The sequence below is a fragment of the Neofelis nebulosa genome, chromosome 11, assembly GCF_028018385.1.
Source record: "Neofelis nebulosa isolate mNeoNeb1 chromosome 11, mNeoNeb1.pri, whole genome shotgun sequence".
Classification (NCBI taxonomy): Eukaryota; Metazoa; Chordata; class Mammalia; order Carnivora; family Felidae; genus Neofelis; species Neofelis nebulosa.
Window position 1 is genome coordinate 94018311 of NC_080792.1, and position 19381 is coordinate 94037691.

General features: G+C 50.9%; 1 protein-coding gene across 3 annotated transcripts in view; it reads left to right on the forward strand.

The window, feature by feature from the left end:
• The window catches only part of ADGRD1 (adhesion G protein-coupled receptor D1), a 180071-nt gene that overhangs the window by 36706 nt on the left and 123984 nt on the right, over positions 1-19381 (forward strand). Inside the window, exon 1 of one of the 3 annotated variants that reach the window (XM_058691525.1) lies at positions 18903-19124. The exons of the other annotated variants lie outside the window; for them this stretch is intronic. The gene's annotated coding sequence lies outside the window, so the exon portion shown is untranslated. Of the gene's footprint in view, positions 1-18902; positions 19125-19381 lie in introns of those variants that run through there. 3 annotated transcript variants of the gene reach the window in all.

Genomic DNA, 19381 nt, shown 5'->3' on the forward strand with positions numbered 1-19381 from the left:
ATTAACATTGATAATAGTAATTAACTAGTTAAAATAACCTCTGAGAGATTATGTTCAGGTTTCAGGAAATCTGATCTGTTAAAAAAAATTTTTTTTAACATTTTTTTTAAAAGTAAATTTATTTCCTGGGGGACCCGGATGGCTCAGTCAGTTAAGCGTCTGACTCTTGATTTCGGCTCAGGTCACGATCTCACGGTTCATGATTTCGAGTCCCACGTCGGGCTCTGCGCTGACAGCCCAGAACTTGCTTGGGATTCATTCTCTCCCTCTCTTTCCCCTTCTCCCTCTCTTCCTCTCTCCCTCCCTCTCTCTCCCTGTCTCCCTCTCTCTTTCTCTCTCTCTCCTTCTCTCTCCCTCCCTCTCTCTTTCTCTCTCTCCCTCTTTCTTTCTCTCTCTCTCTCCCTCTCTCTCTCTCCTTCTCTCTCTCTCGCCTTCTCTCTCTCCCCCCCTCTCTCTCTCCTTCTCTCTCTCCCTCTCTGTCTCCTCCTCTCTCTCTCCCCCTCTCTCTCTCCCTCTCTCTCTCTCTCTCTCCTTCTCTCTCTCTCTCTCTCTCTCTCTCTCTCTCTCTGCCCTCAGAGCAGGGGAGGGCAGAGAGAGAGAGAGAGAAAGGGAAAGAGAGAGATTCCAAGCAGCCTGTCAGCGCAGAACCCAACATGGGACTCAAACTCATGACCCGTGAGATCGTGACCTGAGCCGAAATCAAGAGTCAGACACTTAACCGACTGAGCCACCCGGGTCCCCCAGGAAATATGATTTTTAGTCGTTGCATAAATGGTGTGTTTTTATTTAGTGATATAAACAACTTACAGTTGTGAAGTGTGAGACAAATAGATGAGTTCAGGACATAAAAACTCTGTTTCCAAAAATTCTTCACATTCTGGGTTAGGCAATTTCTTAAGTGTGGTTTATAGACATCCAAAATTCAGGGATAAGGAAGTGAAATAATTTGCACTAGAACACATTAACTATTTATGTGTCTTTGTTCCGTGACACAGAGGTTCGTCTCTGTGGCGAATGTGGACACTCGAGGTAATTAGCATTAGCCGTCCGTGGACGCGGCCGTTCCCCTCACCCCGCCGGGGCGCTGGGCGCTATTCCTGCGTCCTTACGCTGCCCCCGCTTTCTGTACCCACGTCTGCACGCGGGAGGCTGTGCGCCTCTGTACCATACCCCCAACACCGAACAAAATCGGCAAAATCGTTCCCCAGCACATCTGACTCTCCCGGTAAACAGTCCGTGGCACCGTCGCTTTATTTTAGAAACTGCAATATGAGAAAACCCATCTTCTCTGGAATCCTCTGTGGGCCAGAGGCTCTCTGGGAACCGAGGCCAGGCTGCAGCGAAACCCAACAGCTGGGGGTTCCTTAAACTCTTCTCCCCCAGGATTTACTGCAACATTTTAGGAGCCTCTCAAGGCACAGGGATCTCCTACCTGTATGACCAGCGATGTTCCAAGTAAAATAGCCTCTTTTTTTTTTTTTTTTGGGTGGGGGGAGGGGGGTGGGGAACGTAACCACAGATCATCTTCTTGCGAGGTCAAGTGAGAGGTAAAACGGCCAGCCTGGTGCGACTTCTGTCAGCTGGAAGGGGACAGTTCTGATGAGTTCGCCCCTCCCTCCTTGTCCTGTCCACTCGCCAGAATAACATCTAATTAATGAATTCCACGTGATTTGTTGAAAGAGCAGGATTTGGCGGGGATGTGAGCGTGCTGCGGGGCTCTCAGGTCTCAGAAGAAGAGGGAACAGGAAAGCATCTTTCGTTCTGGAAAGATCGGTGATAGCTGAGCAGGGCAGAGGAAGGGAGAGGCTCTGACTTCCTCCTGGTTTTTTAAAATGACTTTGAAGGAACTGACTGTCATGTAGCTGCCTCTTTCCCTGTTCTGTTCCAGCTCAGCTGGCAGGGGAGGTGCATTCCACGGACTCTCAGCAAAACAGCGCGTTGGAAACAAATAAATATGGGAGAGCCCTGCAGGAGGGTGCTGGGGGCGGCCGCGGGGACCCAGGCAAGGACGCGGCGCGGCCGCCCGGCTCGCGGGGAGACGGACGCACTTGAGAAAGCGAGCCGAGAAGTGGGTGCTTCCATCCCCTTCAAATTACAAACCAGAAAGTCAACAAGGACCGTGTTAGTTATGCAAGCGGTTTCTAAAGTGGTTCTTGTGGGCGACGTGTGAATTCTGCAGAGCTTCCCGGCGTGGAAGTCTGTGCTTCAACCCGGGGACGCGAGGCCTCCAGGAGCCCGCTGGGGTCCCCGTGTCCCTTCCTCTGCCTCAGAGCAGAGAGGCTGGAGCGCCCCGGTGGTGAACCCGGTCCCAGAAGCGCTTCTTCTCCTTTTCCCATCTTCCCACCATACCCCATGAGTCTCCCCAGCCACCCGGCCGCTCCTGAAGGGCCCCCAACGTGGTGGCAGGGTGACGACGGGTCCCGATCTGCCCTCGGGCCCTGGCAGTCACTCCCTCCGACCCGCGTGGGCCCCCTCTGGGCCCTGGCAGAGCGGGGGGCTGGTTATCTATTGAATTCTGGGCTTCTTGGGGGTTCGGCACCTGACCTTCCCCTGGATGCCAGCCTCTGGCTGCCTGTCCTGTCCGGGTTCGTTCTTCTGAAATCGCACGACCGTCTGCCTCGTTGCTCAAACCACACACCCAGGAGCCGCCGTTGGCTTCCCAGAGCCCCTCCTCGGCCTTCTCCGGCTCACTATTACGTCCCCACCACTCTGTTTCCAGAAGCACATCCTGAGTTATCCTAGATCTCTGCCTCCCATCCCCCCAACCCCCCGGGCCCGGGCCGCCATTACCTCTTGGTTGGATGTCTCCAGAAGCTTCCAAATGACATGTTCTGCTTCCAGGGATGCCCTGCCTTTCGGCAGTGTACCATCCGTACGGCAGCCAGAACATTCTTGTAAACACGTACGTTAACTCAAGTGCCGGCCTCTCTAAACCTTCCAGTGGCTTCCCATTCCCCGTTGGGTCCAGTTCCGCCCCTGTCATGGCCTCCGGGGCCGGTCGTGGGCCAGCCCGCCTGTTCCAGCCTCCTCTTGGCCCTGCCTCCTTTGCTCACCGTGTTCCGGCCACGTCAGTGTTTCTAGTCTCATCAATACCGGGCTCATTTTCGGGACCCTGCGTGTTCCCTCATCCGGCTCCTCCCTCAGAGTTTCGCGTGCCCGGATCCCTCCGATCATTCAGGGCTCAGCTCAAACGCCAGCTGCTCAGCAAGAATGTTCGTCCCAGACCCTCGGCTACAGCGACACGTGCTCGCCCTCCCCCCGGTCGGGAACTCCAAATGGCACCTTACTTTATTTAACGCGCTCACCGCAACGTTCAACGTCCTCCCTTTTTGTGTACTTGTGTGTTCTCCCCCCTCGCCCGCGAAGAGAAGTTCCTGGAGGGCACACACCTGTTTCCAGCACCATCCCCGGTGCTCGAAAGAGTGTCTGGTGTGCAGTCGATGCTCCATAAAGCTTTGTAATGAACGAACTCTCTGAGAGACGGTGGGAGATGGGGCGCACTGCACCCGGTCCCCTACGTTGACGGGCTTCCGGGCACGTGTGTTGGCGACCCGCAGATTGCTGCTGCTGGGCTGGAGCTGAAGCTTCTGCATTAAAAAAAAAAAAATTCCAGGGGCGCCTGGGTGGCTCAGTGGGTTGGGCGTCCGACTTCGGCTCAGGTCATGATCGTGCAGTTCGTGAGTTCGAGCCCCGTGTCGGGCTCTGTGCTGACAGCTCAGAGCCTGGAGCCCGCTTCGGATTCTGTGTCTCCCTCTCTCTGCCCCTCCCCCACTGGCACTCAGTCTCTCTCTGTGTCTCAAAAATGAATAAATGTTAAAAAATTTTTTTAAAAAGAGAAAAAAGGCAGGCATTGAGTCGTATCTCATGACTTCTCAGCATCCACAATCACATGAGCTAATTCTCTGTCTCTCTGGAGAGCCCTAATCGATACACCTCCCCTCACCCCACAATTATGTACTAAGTCTGAATGTGATTCCATGGGAAGTTGATACGATGTGGCCTTTGAGCTCTGAGAGCTAACAGTCGAATAAGAAAGTTAAAATAAAGACACAGGCACTCAAAATTCAAGGCAGAACTTAATGGAGCCACGATGCCCTGGGTGCTGAGAAAGGGAGGCCGACCGTGAAGGGGTTGTGGTTAAGGGCATTGATTCAGGAGCCAGGCTGTCTGGGTTCAATCACCTGCTCCCCTTTTTATGACTTGCGTGATCTTTGGCAAGTTATTGGATGGTCGGTGACTCCGTTTCCTCACATATGAAATGTAGAAACTATTAGTACCTACATCATAGGATTATCAGAAACACTAGACAACGCAGTGTATTTATGACACTCAAAACAGCGTCTTAGATCAGCGTTCCGCACGCGGGACTGAGGACAGAGAGGTGGGGCAGCGTTTGGATTTAGGATGAAGCGGGGCAGGGGAGTCCCTGGGGTGTCGTGCACAGAGGGAACAGGAGGGCAAGGGGGCTGGCCGGCCGCAGCTGAGATGTTTAGCTGGGAAAACAGGAAGGCGAGGTGATGGGAACGTTGGGAAGCTACGTGCGGCCACGGTGGGGAGGGACGCTTAGTAAGCATCCTCTCTGGTGGGTAATTGTCACTGAACGCTTTGAAGTGGAGAAATTGCTGAGATGCCTTTATTTCTGCAAGAACTTACCTGCTTAGAAATTTTTGGCAACATCCAATGACTTGGAGAGACTCACTCCTTTCCTTTTGCTTGATTTGGGTTGATAGTTTGCTTTTTCTTTTCCAGTTCCTTAACGTGGAAGGATTGATTTGGGACTGGGCCTTCCTTTAGTGTAAGCATTCAGGGCCCTGAGTCCCCCCCCACCCCCCACCCCGCCTTGCCCCCGACCTCTGATAGATCATATTTTCATTTTCACCCGGTTGAAAACATTTTCTAGCTTCCCTTGAGCATTCGTTACTCTTGTACCTGTGGATTAGTTGGGAGCATGTTGTTTAATTTCTGAGTAGATGGAAATTTACCTGCTATTCTGTGATTGATTTCTGGTTCAATTTCATGACACCCCGAGGCATACCTGGTCTGACTTCACTTATCTACGTTAATTAAGATTTATTTTATGGCCTGGGATATGGTCTTTCTCGGTGAATGTTTCATGTGTGTTCTGCTGTTGTTGGGCGGAGTGTTCCATGAATGCCAATTAGATCCAGATGGCCCACCGCCTCGCTCATTTCTCGTAACCCCCTTGCCGATTTCCTGTCTCCCCGTCCTATCTGTGGCTGGGAAAGCACTGCTCACGTCTCCAACCACAATTCTACATCTGTCTACTTCTCCTTCCAGCTCTGCCGGGTTTTCCTTCCCGTGTTTCAAAGCTCTGTGGACAGGTGCACACCCATGTGGTATTCTTAGGACTTCTTGGTGAACTGACTCTTTTATGTATGTGTTATTCCTCTCCGGTGTATTTTATGTACGTATTATTCCACCGTCTTTGGTGACGTTCTCTGTCCTGATGTCTGTTTTGTCTGATATTAATAGAACGACTCCAGCTTTTTAATTTTTTTTTTGGATTAGTGTTTGCATGGTGTATCTATTTCCATTCTCTTTTCACTTACCTGAGTCATTATGTTTGAAGTGAGTTTCTTGTAGACCGCATGTACTTAGGTCATCATGTAGAACCTAGTCTGAAAGTTTCTGTCTTATAATCGGCGTGTTGTTGGTTCGCTTCATAATTGGTAAGTTTGGATTTACGTCTACCATTTTACACATTTTTTTTCTGTTTGCTTCTTTTTTGTTCCTCTTCTTTCCTCTTTCCTGACTTCTTTCACTTTGTCGGAGTATATTTTAGCATTTCATTTTACGTATTCTTTTGGTTCTGACTCCACCTCTTTGCATAATTTTTTTTTTTAATGGTTGCTGTAGGGATTACTGAGTCTATCCTCAACTCTTCACACTTTAATTAGGATCAGTATTTTACAACTTCAATTTGAATATAGGAATCTTGGGGCACCTGGGTGGCTCAGTCGGTTGAGCATCCGACTTCGGCTCAGGTCATGATCTCGCGGTCTGTGGGTTCAAGCTCCATGTCGGGCTCTGTGCTGACAGCTCGGAGCCTGGAGCCTGCTTCGGATTCTGTGTCTCCCTCTCTCTCTCTGCCACTCCTCCACTCGTGGTCTGTCTCCCTCTCTCAAAAATAAATAAACACTAAAAATGTGTTTTAATTTTAAGGGGCTCCTGGGTGGCTCAGTCGGTTAAGCATCTGACTTCGGCTCAGGTCATGATCTCCCGGCTCTTGAGTTCAAGCCCCACGTCGGGCTCTGTGCTGACAGCTGGGAACCTGGAGCCTGCTTCGGGTTCTGTGTCTCCCTCTCTCTCTGCCCCTCCCCCGCTCATGCTCTGTCTCTCTGTCTCTGTCCAAAATAAATAAACATTAAAAAAAAATTAAAAAGAAAAAAAAAGAAATTCAGTATTTTGTATCTGTCGGGAGAGGCTCTCCCGGGAACGAACCTCTTGAAATGCAGCACCATTTTTGAAGGTTTCTATGGAGCTTGACATTGTTATTCACCAAGACAGTGAGTAAAGAATTAATTGCTAGTTTTGCTGCAGTGGTTCAGCATGATTTCCTAAAAGGTGCAAGATAATTGATTGTCTTTTTCTCTGCAGCTGGTTTCACCCCTTAATGGCGAACTGTATCGTTTGCTGGATGATATGCTAATTGCTCATGTGATGACGGCGGTGGCAATGACAGATGATGATTACTTAACGCTTCACTGTCACTTAAGATCCCATCTGTTAATGAAATGGACTTGCGGGCAGGTACCCCATGACTGTTTAAGCAGCTGAGTCCAGAGACAAAGCAGAAAACTCACTGGGGACTGAGGAATTGTCTTAGGTGAATGGTCAAGATGAGGTCCACATCGGCATGTCAACTGTATGTATCGGTTAGAGATTATTTTCAAGCGCACATGACTGAAAAGTACACTCCGATGGCTCAGCCGAACAGACAGGATGGCAGTCCCATGACGTCACCAAGGACCCAAACGCCTTCTAACCTTAGGCTCTTCTCAGCCTACAGGATTTTCAGACAAGTTTATTTAGATGTAATTCACACATAGAAAAGAAATCACCTGTTTCAGAGTACAGGTCTATGGATTTTGGCAAACACGTAGAGTCATGTAACCACCATGGCGACAAGATAGAGAAGGTTCAACACCCCCCAGATTCCCCTCGTGCCCTTTCATAGTTAACATCTCTTTCCACGCCCACCACCGCTAATACCCACTGACCGGTGTTCTGCGTCTGGTTTGTCTTTCCGAGAACGCCGTGTAAATGAACTCCTACGGCTTGCAGAGTTCTGGGTGGCTTGTTTTCACCGGGGATAATAAATTTGAGTTCGATGCTGTTGTGGGTATCAGTGTGTTTCCCTTTTTAGAAAAGCTGTATAGTACTCTAATTTCTGGATATGCCATAGTCTACTGATCCATTCATTCACAGGGGAAGGACATCTGGGTTGCTTCTGCCGTTCCGAGATAATGAGGAAAGCTTCCGTGAACATGTGCATACGGGCTTTTGCGTGAACCTGTGCGTTTCATGTCTCAGGGAAGCACCTGCGAGTGTGATTGCTGGGTCGTATGGAGGGATACATTTAGGTTTTTGTGAGACTGCAAAGCCGTATTGCAAGGGGCTGAGCCATTCTTGACAGTAATGTAGCAGAGGGCCAGATGTTTTACCTCTGTTTTACCACCAGCACTTGGTCTTGGGGCTTTCCGCTCGTCTAATAGGGGCACAGCAGTATCTCCTGCTGGTTTCAATTCACATTTCCATCCCAGGCTAAAGCTGTGGAGCACCTTGTCATGTGCTAATTTCCATCAATGCATCTTTTTTGGTGAATTGTCTCCTCAAGATCCTTTACCCGATTTTTGTCGGGTTTTTGTCTTATTGAGGTTTGAGTGACTTTCATCAAGAGACACGTTTCGCAGATACTTTCTTTCAGTCTTTTGTTCTTTTTCTCACCGCTGTCTCTTGAAGTGCTTAGGTTTTAAATCTGAAGAATGTCTCATTTGTTTCTCGTATGGTTTGTACTTTCTGTGTCTTTTCTAAGTAAGTCTTCGCCTCACTCGAGGCCACAGAGATTTCTCCCTATGTTTTCCTCTAGAAGTTTTACACTTTTAGATTCTATGTTTGGGACTATGATTTTGTCACGGTGCGGGGGATGGGTCGAGTGTCTTTTTTTTTAATTTTATTTTTAATTTTTTAAGATTTACATCCAAATTAGTTAGCATATAGTACAACAATGATTTCAGGAGTAGATTCCTTCGTGCCCCTTACCCATTTAGCCCATCCCCCCCAACCCCTCCAGCGACCCTCAGTTTGTTCTCCATATTTATGAGTCTCTTCTGTTTTGTCCCCCTCCCTGTTTTTATATTGTTTTTGTTTCCCTTCCCTTATGTTCAGAGTGTCTTTTTTTCTTGCATGTGGACATCCAGTTGCTCTGATCCACGTGTTGAAAAGACTGCCCCTTCTCTATCATGATCCCTTGCACTTCTGTTGGAGATGCACGGGCAGGGTAGGTGTGGGTCTATTTCTCGTTCTCTCTTCTGTTTCGCCTGCACAGTCTTTTCGTTGGTTTCACGCTCTGTCGATGACCGGCAGCTTTATAGAAAGTCTTGACATCAGTACAGAAGTGTTCAACTTTGTACGTATTTTTCAAAATAGTTTGATAGCCATTCCAGTTTCTTTGCCTCTCCGTGTACATTTTAGAATTAGTGTGTCGATTTCTATCAGAGATCCTCGTGGGATTTGAGTGGGGTCACTTGGGGGAGGATTGACGTTTTACACATACTCTGTCATCCAACCTGAGAGTGCAGTACATCTTTCCAATTATGTAGGTGCCTTTTGCACCTATTTTGTTAGATTTATACCTATTCCATTTGGGCGCTATTACAAATTACATTTTTCATATTTTAATTTCCAATCATTCATTGCTCGCCTATCCAATTCAATAGATTTTTTATGTTGGAAGTATTTCTTGTGCGACCTTGGTAAACTCACTTGTTCATTCAGGTAGTTTATATACTATAAAGTATGTCCATTTAAATTGTACAATTCAGTGTTTTTTAATGAACAGAGTCATGTAATTATCACTATAATCTAATTGTAGGACGTTTCATCACCTTAAACCCAGATTTCTTTCTCTCATTTGGATTTCTGTTTAATTCTATTATGATTAGAGAACATACTTTATATGCTTTTGATCATTCATATTTTTTGAGGTTCTTTTATGGATCAGAAAATCGTTTATTTTGGCGAATGTTTTATGTGCGCTCGAAAAGGATTTCATTTCTCTGTTGTTGAGTGTTTTATAAACGTCATTAAGCCAATTAGGTTAAAAATGTTGGTCAGGTCTTCTGTATCCTTAGTGATTTTCCGTCTACTTATTTTATTGATTACTGAGAAGAGTCTCTGAATGCAGCTGTGGGCTGGTCTGTTTCTCCTTTCGATTATAGCTGGTTTTCTACTGTGTATTTTGCTGATTCTTCTGTTAGATATATATGCGCTGTCGCTGAATTCATCCCATGGTCCTTCTATAATGATGGCCTTCACCCTGAAAATAAATAGCCCTTGTTCTGCAGTCTACTCTGATAACATGGCTATTCCAGTTTCCTTTTATTCGGCGTTTGCAAGATAGAGTTTTCCTGTCTCCTTTTACTTTTTAACCTAGCTAGGTGTTTATATTTAAAATGTGTTTCTTGGGGCGCCTGGGGGGCTCAGTCTGTTGAGTGTCCGACTCAGGTCATGACCCCAGGGTTGTGGGACTGAGCCCCACGTTGAGCTCTGCGCTGAGTGTGGAGCCTGTTTGGGATTCCCTTTCTCCCTCTGCCCTTGTGCCCTGCTCATGCTCTCTCTCTCTCTCTCTCTCTAAAATAAAAAAAAAATGTGTTTCTTAAAATGTGTTTCTTGTGGACAGTATATATTTGGGTCTTTATCCAGTCTGGGAATCTCTATTATTTGGGGTGTTCAGATCATCTAAATTCCACTCAATGATTGATGTGATTGGTATTAAATCTGCCATTTTTGCCAACTATTTTCTATTTGTTTTATCTGTTCTTTGTTCTTCTTTTATCCTTTTGTTGCTGCCTTCAACTTAATTCAGAATTTGTTAGGATTCCATTTATGCCTTATTACTAGCTTATTACTTGTACCTCTGTAACCTTTTTTTCCACTGGTTGCCCTAAGGGTTATTAAATGGCTTTTCAGTGGCTGTCATAATATATGTGTATTTAAAGCATCACACACTAGGGGCGCCTGGGTGGCTGCGTGGCTCAGTCGGTTGAGCGTCCGACTTCAGCTCAGGTCATGATCTTGCAGTCTGTGAGTTCGGGCCCCGCGTCGGGCTCTGTGCTGACGGCTCGGAGCCTGGAGCCTGCTTCGGATTCTGTGTCTCCCTCTCTCTCTGCCCCTCCCCCGCTCATGCTCTGTCTCTCTCTGTCTCAAAAATAAATAAAAACATTAAAAAAAATCATCACATACTACACTCCATAATAGTATACCGCTTCTGGTGTGGTATACATACCTCACAGCTGTATACTCCCACCTCCTCCCTCCCATCCTTTGTGATTTTTTCCTACATGTTACTTTTACATATGCTGCCAGCCCACAGCACATTCTACTCTTTTCCCATTAGATGATTTCCTTTTTGCAGCAATCAAAAATAAGTAAAAATATCTTTCCTAGTCACATCAGCTGTAACCATTTCTGGATATCTTCGTTTCTTCATGCAGATCCCTGTTTGTCTAAGGTCGTGATATTCTGCCCAAAGAATTCTTTTATGTTTCTTGTATTACTGGTCGGCTGGCAATGGAGTCTCCCAGTTTGTGGTCAGCTGAAAAATGTTTATTTCTTTCATGTTTTTATTGAGATATAACTGACGTACCATAAACTTCACTTTTTTTAAATGTAAAATTCAATGATTTTTATTGTTTATTTATTTTTGAGAGAGAGAGAGACAGAGAGAGAAAGCGGGGGAGGGGCACAGAGAGAAAGAGAGGGAGACACAGAATCCGAAGCAGGCTCCAGACTCCGAGCTGTCAGCACAGAGCCCGACGCGGGGCTTGAACTCATGAACCGTGAGATCATAACCTGAGCCCAGTCCGACGCTTAACCAACTGAGCCACCAGGCACCCCAGATTGTCACTTTTCTTGAACCCCACTAGTGAGCAGGGATTTGGGGAAGTTGCCCAGCTCAAAATCATGTCCCCCCCGAAGAAGGGACATGAGTGTTGGCTGGCACGTGGCAGGGTGCAGGAGGAAAACGGAGCCCCCGTGGGTGTGAAGAATGCAGAGGAAGACTGGTGATGGGCTCGGAGAGGTCGGGCGCAGGCTGGCATGAGGGCCGGAGCCTGGGCAGCTGTGCATGGAGGGGAACACGCACCCCCCTCAGGCCCTTCTCCGGGACCCGGCAGGCACTGGGGGAAAGACGGGAGGCGCCTCTCAGAGGGGCACATGTGCACAAGTGAGCGGCCGCCTCTGTGCCCGGGCAGGACGCCTGCCTCCACCCTTCTGCCCAGGAGACAAAGTCCCGACGTCTCTGGGGGAAGGACAGCCAATGCTGCACCCCTGGGGCATGGCGGGGAGGGGGAAGTCTCTGCAGCTGGAGAAGGACAGATCCCAGGAGCCCCCAGACATGGAAGCACGGGGCCCGGAAAACAGAACTGCTGCACCCCTCCCCCCCACCCCGATACCAGGCTAGCAAGCAGCAGCACCCTGGTTGTGGCAGAGGCCAGGGCTCGAGGACACACGGTCTGATGTCCCGGCACACGAGGAAGGCCTGGAGCTGAGTTGGAGTGGGAACACGGACACCCCCCTCTGCCAAACTGAGGCCCAGCCCAGAGCAAGGCTGTGCTGCGGGGACCTGGCCAGTCGTGCACCGACGGTGACACGGCTCAGAGCCCAAACCCAGCTCCGCTCCGGACTAGATGGACCTAACACATGCACACGTATGCATACACACCTACACGTGTGTGCACATGCACGCACATATGCACACGTGCACACACATCCATGTGCACACACCCGTGCACGTATATACAAACTGTGACGTGCACAGTCATATGTGCACACAGTTGTGCACACACGCGCACATGCATACCTATTGTGCAATGCACTCTTGCATGTGTGCGTGCAAACACGTGCACGTGCACACCCACCCACAAATACACATGCATATACATGCGTGTGGTGTGCACATAGATGCGTGCGTGCCTACGTACACAAACGTGCACACCCACGTGCGTGCATGACCACACACGCACTAAGGGCTCAGCAGAAAATGCTAGCAGCGTGAATACCAAGTGCCTCAGTCTCCATGGTCTGACGCGTGACGCCCGGCATTCGTTCTAAAAGAAGGACGCACACGACAAGAAGGGAAAGCCGACCCCCCCGTCAGGAGACAGAGCGACCACAACAGGAGACAGAGGATTTGATCTGGCTGCACCCACCATGCTCAGTGCTCCAGTGGAAAAGGAGGACAACCCTCAGGGGCGAATGAGAAACTTTTGCAGAGAGGTGGCAGTTGCGGGAAGGGATACATATTTCAAGCAGAAATGGTGTCGCTGAAAACAGAATGGGTCACAGAGCAAGCACCCTCCGAGCTCGTCAGGAGACGACGAGCAGGGGAGGGGCCGGTGAACGTACCGTAGGCCCCTTACACTTACCCAGGCTGGCGCACAAAGTGAAAACTAAGAGAATAATTAAAAAAACAGGGCATGAAGGAGCGACGTCACAATATCAAATAATCTAACACTTGTCTAACTGAAATTCCAGAAGTAGAGTGTGACAAGGAGACAAAAAAATGTTCGAAGGGAAAATGGCCAAGAATGTTCAGAAATAATTAAATACATTGTTACAGACCCAAGAAGTTCAGACAATCCCAAACAAGATGAATCCTTCACAACCCCCTGCCAAGGCACATGATCATCAAACTTCTAAAAATCAGATATAAAAGCAAAATCTTGGGGCGTTTGTGTGGCTCAGTGGGTTGAGCGTCCGACTTCGGCTCAGGTCACGATCTCGCGGTCCGTGAGTTCGAGCCCCGTGCCGCGCTCTGTGCTGACAGCTCGGAGCCTGGAGCCTGCTTCGGATTCCGTGTCTCCTGCTCTCTCTGCCCCTCCCCTGCTTGTGCTCTGTCTCTCTCAAAAATAAAAAAGCATTAAACATTTTTTAAAAAGGTGACCATTTTGTAGATTCGGGGCCTGCTCTTGTGGAGGGTGATGCTCTTTCCAGCCTTCTACGTCCTAGGACAAAAAGCATGTGGTCTCCATTCCCGTGACAGCCCGAGAGCCACTGCCCTCCTACTTAGCACTTGCGCGCTCCAGCCAGAAAGAGGGGTCAAGGTCAAGAGCCTTCAGGAAGAGCAAAGATCCAGAGGGACTGGCCTTTCAAAGCGTTTCCTCAGAAGCCCGTGCCAGATGCTTCCATCCGTGTCTTGTCGTGTGTGGTCACATGGCCACCCTGGCTGGGAGGGAAGCCATCCTTTTTTCTTCCAGCCTCCAAATCTCCCTTTATTTATTTATTAAAAATTTTTAAAGTTTTTATTTTAATTCCAGTGTAGTTAACATACCGCGTTCTATTAGTTTCAGACGTATAACATAGTGATTCTACGGTTCCATACATCACCCGGTGCTCATCCCAAGTGCACGCCTCAATCCCCATCACTTTTCCCCCCCACTTCATCCCCTCCCCCGCCTGTGGTTCCCCCCATCCCCTCCCCACCGACTCTGGTGACCATCAGTGTGTTCTCTGTGGTTAAGAGTTTGGTTCTTGGTTTGTCTCTCTCTCTCTTTTTTTTTTTTTTAACTTTTTAAATGTTTATTCATTTTTTGAGAGAGAGTGAGAGAGTGAGCGGGGGAAGGGGCAGAGAGAGAGAGACACACAATCAGGAGCAGGCTCCAGGCCCCGAGCTGTCAGCGCAGAGCCCGACACGGAGCTCGAACCCACGAACCATCAGGTCAGATCATGACCTGAGCCCAAGCTGGACGCTTAACAGGCTGAGCCACCCAGGCGCCCCACCCTGAATCTCTCTTTTTGCCCTTTGCTCCTTTGTTTTTTGTCTTAAATTCCACATATGACTGAAATCCTATGGTATTTGTGTTTCTCTGACTTTTTTTGCTTAGCATTATACTCCCGAGCATCCATGTCATTGTGAACTGCAAAATGTTGTTCTTTTTATGGCTGAGTAATATTCCAGTGTCCGTGTGTGTGTGTGTGTGTGTGTGTGTAATTTCTTCTTTATCAATTGGTCAGTCCATGGACACTTAGTTGCTTCCATAATCTGGCTATTGTAAATAATGCTGCAGTAAACACAGGGATGCTTGTATCCCTTCGGATTAGTATTTTTGTGTTCTTTGGGTAAATACCTAGCGGTGGAATTGCTGCGTCTCAGGTTAGCTCTATTTTTAACTTTCTGAGGAGCCCTCATGCTGTTCCCCAAGGGTCCGCACCCCTTTGCGTTCCCAACAGTGCCCGAGGGCCTCACCTCACCAGCGCCTGTTGTTTCTTGGGTTGTTGATTTTAGCCGTCCTGACAGCAGTGGGGGACGGCGTGGGGTTTTGACCCGCACCTCCTGGCGGTGGGTGATGGTGAGCGTCTCCCCTGAGGGCGTTGCCGTCTGTGGGAGGCGATCCTTTTTAGTGGAGTTTCCTCTACCAAGTACCCTGGGGGTTCTGCATAGACAGGAAGGAGGAGAAGAAGGGCAGTTCGCAGTATCTGCTGCACAGCCACCTGCTGGAACCAGTCCTCACCAACTAAACAGATTCTTTACCCCCACAAGTTCACACCTGTGCGTCCAGGCAGAACCCTGTGCGAAGGTTCAGGGCCGTCACGACTCCAGATGCCCATGACCCATGGGACCGATGTACCTGCTGGGCGGTCTCATCCCTGGTTCTCTGCAAGCAAAGACGTCAGCGTGGGGGGGGGGGGCGGATAAGCAGGCAGGAGGGGGGTCACAGGGGGGTCACGGGGTGGATAAGCAGACAGGAGGGGAGGTCACAGGGGGGTTACAGGGGGGAGTAAGCAGGCAGGAGGGGGGTCACAGGGGGGTCACAGCGGGGAGTAAGCAGGCAGGAGGGGAAGTCAGAGTGGGGAGTAAGCAGGTAGGAGGGGGGGGTCCTGCGGGGGAGTAAGCACACAGGAGGGGAGGTCACAGGGGGGTCACGGGGTGGGTAAGCAGACAGGAGGGGAGGTCATGGGGTGGTCACAGGGGGGAGTAAGCAGGCAGGAGGGGACGTCATGGGGGGGTCATGGGATGGGTAAGCAGACATGAGGGGTGGTCCTGAGGGGGGAGTAAGCAGGCAGGAGGGGAGGTAAGAGGGGGGAGTAAGCAGGCAGGAGGGGGGTCACAGGGGGGTCACGGGGTGGGTAAACAGGAGGGAGGTCATGGGATGGTCACAGGGGGGAGTAAGCAGGCAGGAGGGGACGTCATGGGGGGGTCATGGGATGGGTAAGCAGACATGAGGGGTGGTCCTGAGGGGGGAGTAAGCAGGCAGGAGGGGAGGTAAGAGGGGGGAGTAAGCAGGCAGGAGGGGGGTCACAGGGGGGTCACGGGGTGGGTAAACAGGAGGGAGGTCATGGGATGGTCACAGGGGGGAGTAAGCAGGCAGGAGGAGAGGTGGGGGGGGAGTAAGCAGGCAGGAGGGGAGGTCCTGGGGCGGGGGGGGGGGAATAAGCAGTCAAGAGGGCAGGGAGGGGTTGGAGTAAGCAGACAGGAGGGGAGGTCATGGGATGGTCACAGGGGGGAGTAAGCAGGCAGGAGGGGAGGTGGGGGGGGAGTAAGCAGGCAGGAGGGGACGTCATGGGGGGAGTCAGCAGACAGGAGAGGAGGTCATGGGGTGGTCACAGGGGAGAGTAAGCAGGCAGGAGAGGAGGTGGGGGGGGAGTAAGCAGGGGGGAGGGGAGGTCAGTTCAAGGTTCTTGAGCTGCCAGAGGGAAGGGGAGGGGCTGTTTACCCGCAGGCCCCGACTCTCTGGTCAGCGGTGCTCACTAAGCACCCCCAGTTCTGCGTGCCGATGCCTGTGGCCCGTGGGCCCCCCTAGATGTCCATCGGCTGAGTGGGAGAGGCCACGCCGGCCCCCGGAGAATGGCTGCTGGAAGGGAGGCGGTGTGGCAGGGGGAGGTGCCGTTCGGGGAGATGAGCATGGGCATTAGGGCCTGTGGTCTCGGGGGGCCTGGGGGCTCGGTCGGTTGGGCGTCCGACTTTGGCTCAAGTCACGATCTCGCGGTCTGTGGGTTCAAACCCCGCGTCGGTCTCTGTGCTGACGGCTCGGAGCCTGGAGCCTGCTTCGGGTTCTGGAGCCTGCTTCGGGTTCTGCGTCTCCCTCTCTCCCTGCCCCCGCCCCCCACCTCAAAAATAAATAAACATTAAAAAAAAAAAAAGAACGTGTGGCCCCAACAACCGCCAGACGTCCCGAGTCTGGGCGGCTCCCCGTGCTCCTCACGAGGTCCCAAGCTGTCCCCTGTGGGGCACAAGGACCGTGTCCACTTGGAACCTGCCACCCATGTGTAAGTCACCCAGTGACGTCGCCCCGTTCAGCCGGCTTCGCGCTTTGCTTCATCCCTGGAAACGCCTAGTGAATTTAGAGCCAAATGAGGATTTAGGGTCACTTTCTTCTTTTTTTCCTTTTCAGCTTTGTTGAGGTATAATCAATAAATAAGATTGTTGTATTTATGGGGCGCCTGGGTGGCGCAGTCGGTTAAGCGTCCGACTTCAGCCAGGTCACGATCTCGCGGTCCGTGAGTTCGAGCCCCGCGTCGGGCTCTGGGCTGATGGCTCGGAGCCTGGAGCCTGTTTCCGATTCTGTGTCTCCCTCTCTCTCTGCCCCTCCCCCGTTCATGCTCTGTCTCTCTCTGTCTCAAAAATAAATAAACATTAAAAAAAAAAAAAAATTTAAAGTACGCGCGGTGTGATCATTTGATACATGCTATAGAGATAATAGATATATGGAGGGGTTCCCACAAGGGAGTTAGTTAACACATCCCTCACCTCACACGTGGCTTCTTTGTTTCTTTCTTTCTTTATGTGTTTTTTGGGTTTTACGAGTTTTTTGAGTTTTATTCTCTCAGCCAATTTCAGTCCTACCACCTGGTGTTCTCAAGGGCAGTCACCGCGTTACACATTAGGTCTTCAGACCTTGCTCATCTTGGTTTTTTTTTTAAGTTTATTTATTATTTATTTTGAGACAGAGAGAGAGAGAGAGAGAGAGAGAATCCCAAGCAGGCGTGGTGCTGTTAGCACAGAACCTAGCGTGGGGCTTGAACCCATGAACCGTGAGATCGTGACCTGAGCCCAAAGCAAGAGTCGGACACTGAATCGACTGAGCCCCCCAGGCGCCCCAGACCTCACTCGTCTTGTGGCCGCACTCCCCCGGCCCCTGCCGAGCCCATTCTACCATATGTTCTACTAGTACAGCTGTTTAGATTCTGAATATGGTGACACCACAGTCCGTTTAAAACGCTTAAGTAACACCTACCTCAATACAAGCCCGGTGCACACTTCCCAAAGCACGACAGAGCTTTTCTCCTTTAAGCGAAACACACGTGCACACATTCAGAAGGTACTGAATCTTGAGCACCTATCAAGTCTTGATATATCTCGACGGCCGAGACTCGGAGCCAACCGGCGTCCGTCGGGGGTGACTGGATACGGGAGATGTGGCGTTTCTGCGCCACGCAGGGTGGCTCAGCCATGAGGAGGACGGTCCTGCCATCTGCGACCACATGGGTGAAGCTGGGGGGTGCTGTGCTGAGTGAAATGAGTCAGAAAAGAGGCAGATGCCGTATGATCTCACCCGTGGACTCAGAACAGAACAGAACGAAGCACCAGACTCACAGAAGCGGAGATCAGGTGTGAGGTCACCCGAGGCAGAGGGTGCGGAGTGGAAGAAGGTGCCGAGAAGGTCCGGACGTGCCGCCGTGAGGTAAGGGCCGGAGACCCACGCTCAGCGCGCTGACCGCCGCCCTGTGCTTATGGGAACATCGTGGGGAGTGGATCCCAAGGGTTCTCAGGACAAGGAAGAAAACACTGATTCTCTTTCTTTTCTTTATTTTGAGAGAGAGAGAGAGAGAGAGAGAGAGAGAGCGCGCAAGCGGGGATGGGGCAGGGACAGAGGGAGAGACAAAGTCTTAAGCAGTCTCCATGCTGAGGGCGGAGCCCGACGCAGGGCTCGATCTCACAACCCTAGGATCATGACCTGAGCCAAAATCAAGAGCCAGACGCTCGACCGACTGAGCCCCCCAGGCGCCCCTCTTTTCCTTTTTCCTGCGCGTCTCTGTGAGATGGATGGTGACTGAATTGTGGTCATCGTTTCACGGTGTATGTGAGTCAAACCGGCACGCTGTGCACCGGGAACTCATACCACGTGGCACGTCAGTGATGACGGCTCGGTAGAACCAGGGGACGGTACTGAGCCCTGTTCTCGGGCTGAGGATACGGACCCAACAAGGCAGAAGAATGTCCCCACTCCCGGGGGGCTTGTGTCTCGGTGAGGAGAGACATGGCAATGCGGTGGGGACAGAAGACAGAAGGGGGCAGAGGCAGGGAGGGCTTCGGGGAGGGAGCCCCGGGGCAGGCTGCTGTCTGGGGACGGCCCGAGGGAGGTGAGCACAGGCACTCACAGTGACGCGCCCCTGCCCAAATCTGCACACCCCGGAAACGCCGGCCTCATTGAGAGCAGGCTCGTCTCCACACGGGAAGGACACGTGGGAGGGGCAGGCGATATGAGTTAGCACGAGCTGTGCTCTGGGGTTCAGATCAAAAGCCAGTCCACAGGTGAGTGTAGATGCTTGGGGGGGGAAGGGGGGGCGGGCCGCTTAATTTGCTTCCTGTCCAGTTTTCATTCCCACGGTCACGGTGGGTGCCTCCGTGATCCGATGCCACATCCACGGTTAAAACAGGAAGGTGCTGGCTTTGTTCGGCCGGGGAGACGGGAGAGGTCGCCCAGGAAGGAGAACCCTTGGGAAGACTTTAGGAAGTGCTGGGAATCAGGACGTTATTCCATTTGTAGTCAGGGCTCGGGGCACAGTACAATTTTCTGACATTTGCTGGGTGTTCTTGCCTACTTTATAATAATAATCACAGCCGGCGGTTATCGAGTGACACTTTCTCCTTGCAAAACATGGTGAGCATTTATGGAGCGCCACGTGTTTCCTTCACACGGCGTCAGGAGCCTTGCACGCATCGCCTCCTGTCTCATTACAACCCTGGCGGGGGAGGGGCCGCCACCTCCATCGCAGAGACAGGGACTCAGCAACACAGAGAGGTTCAGTGACTTGCCTAAGAACACACAGCCAGCAGGCGCCGAGACGGCCCACGGCGGGAAGCACTGGTTAAGTCACCAGCAAATTACAGCGGAGACTAATCGTCTGCGTGTGAGCG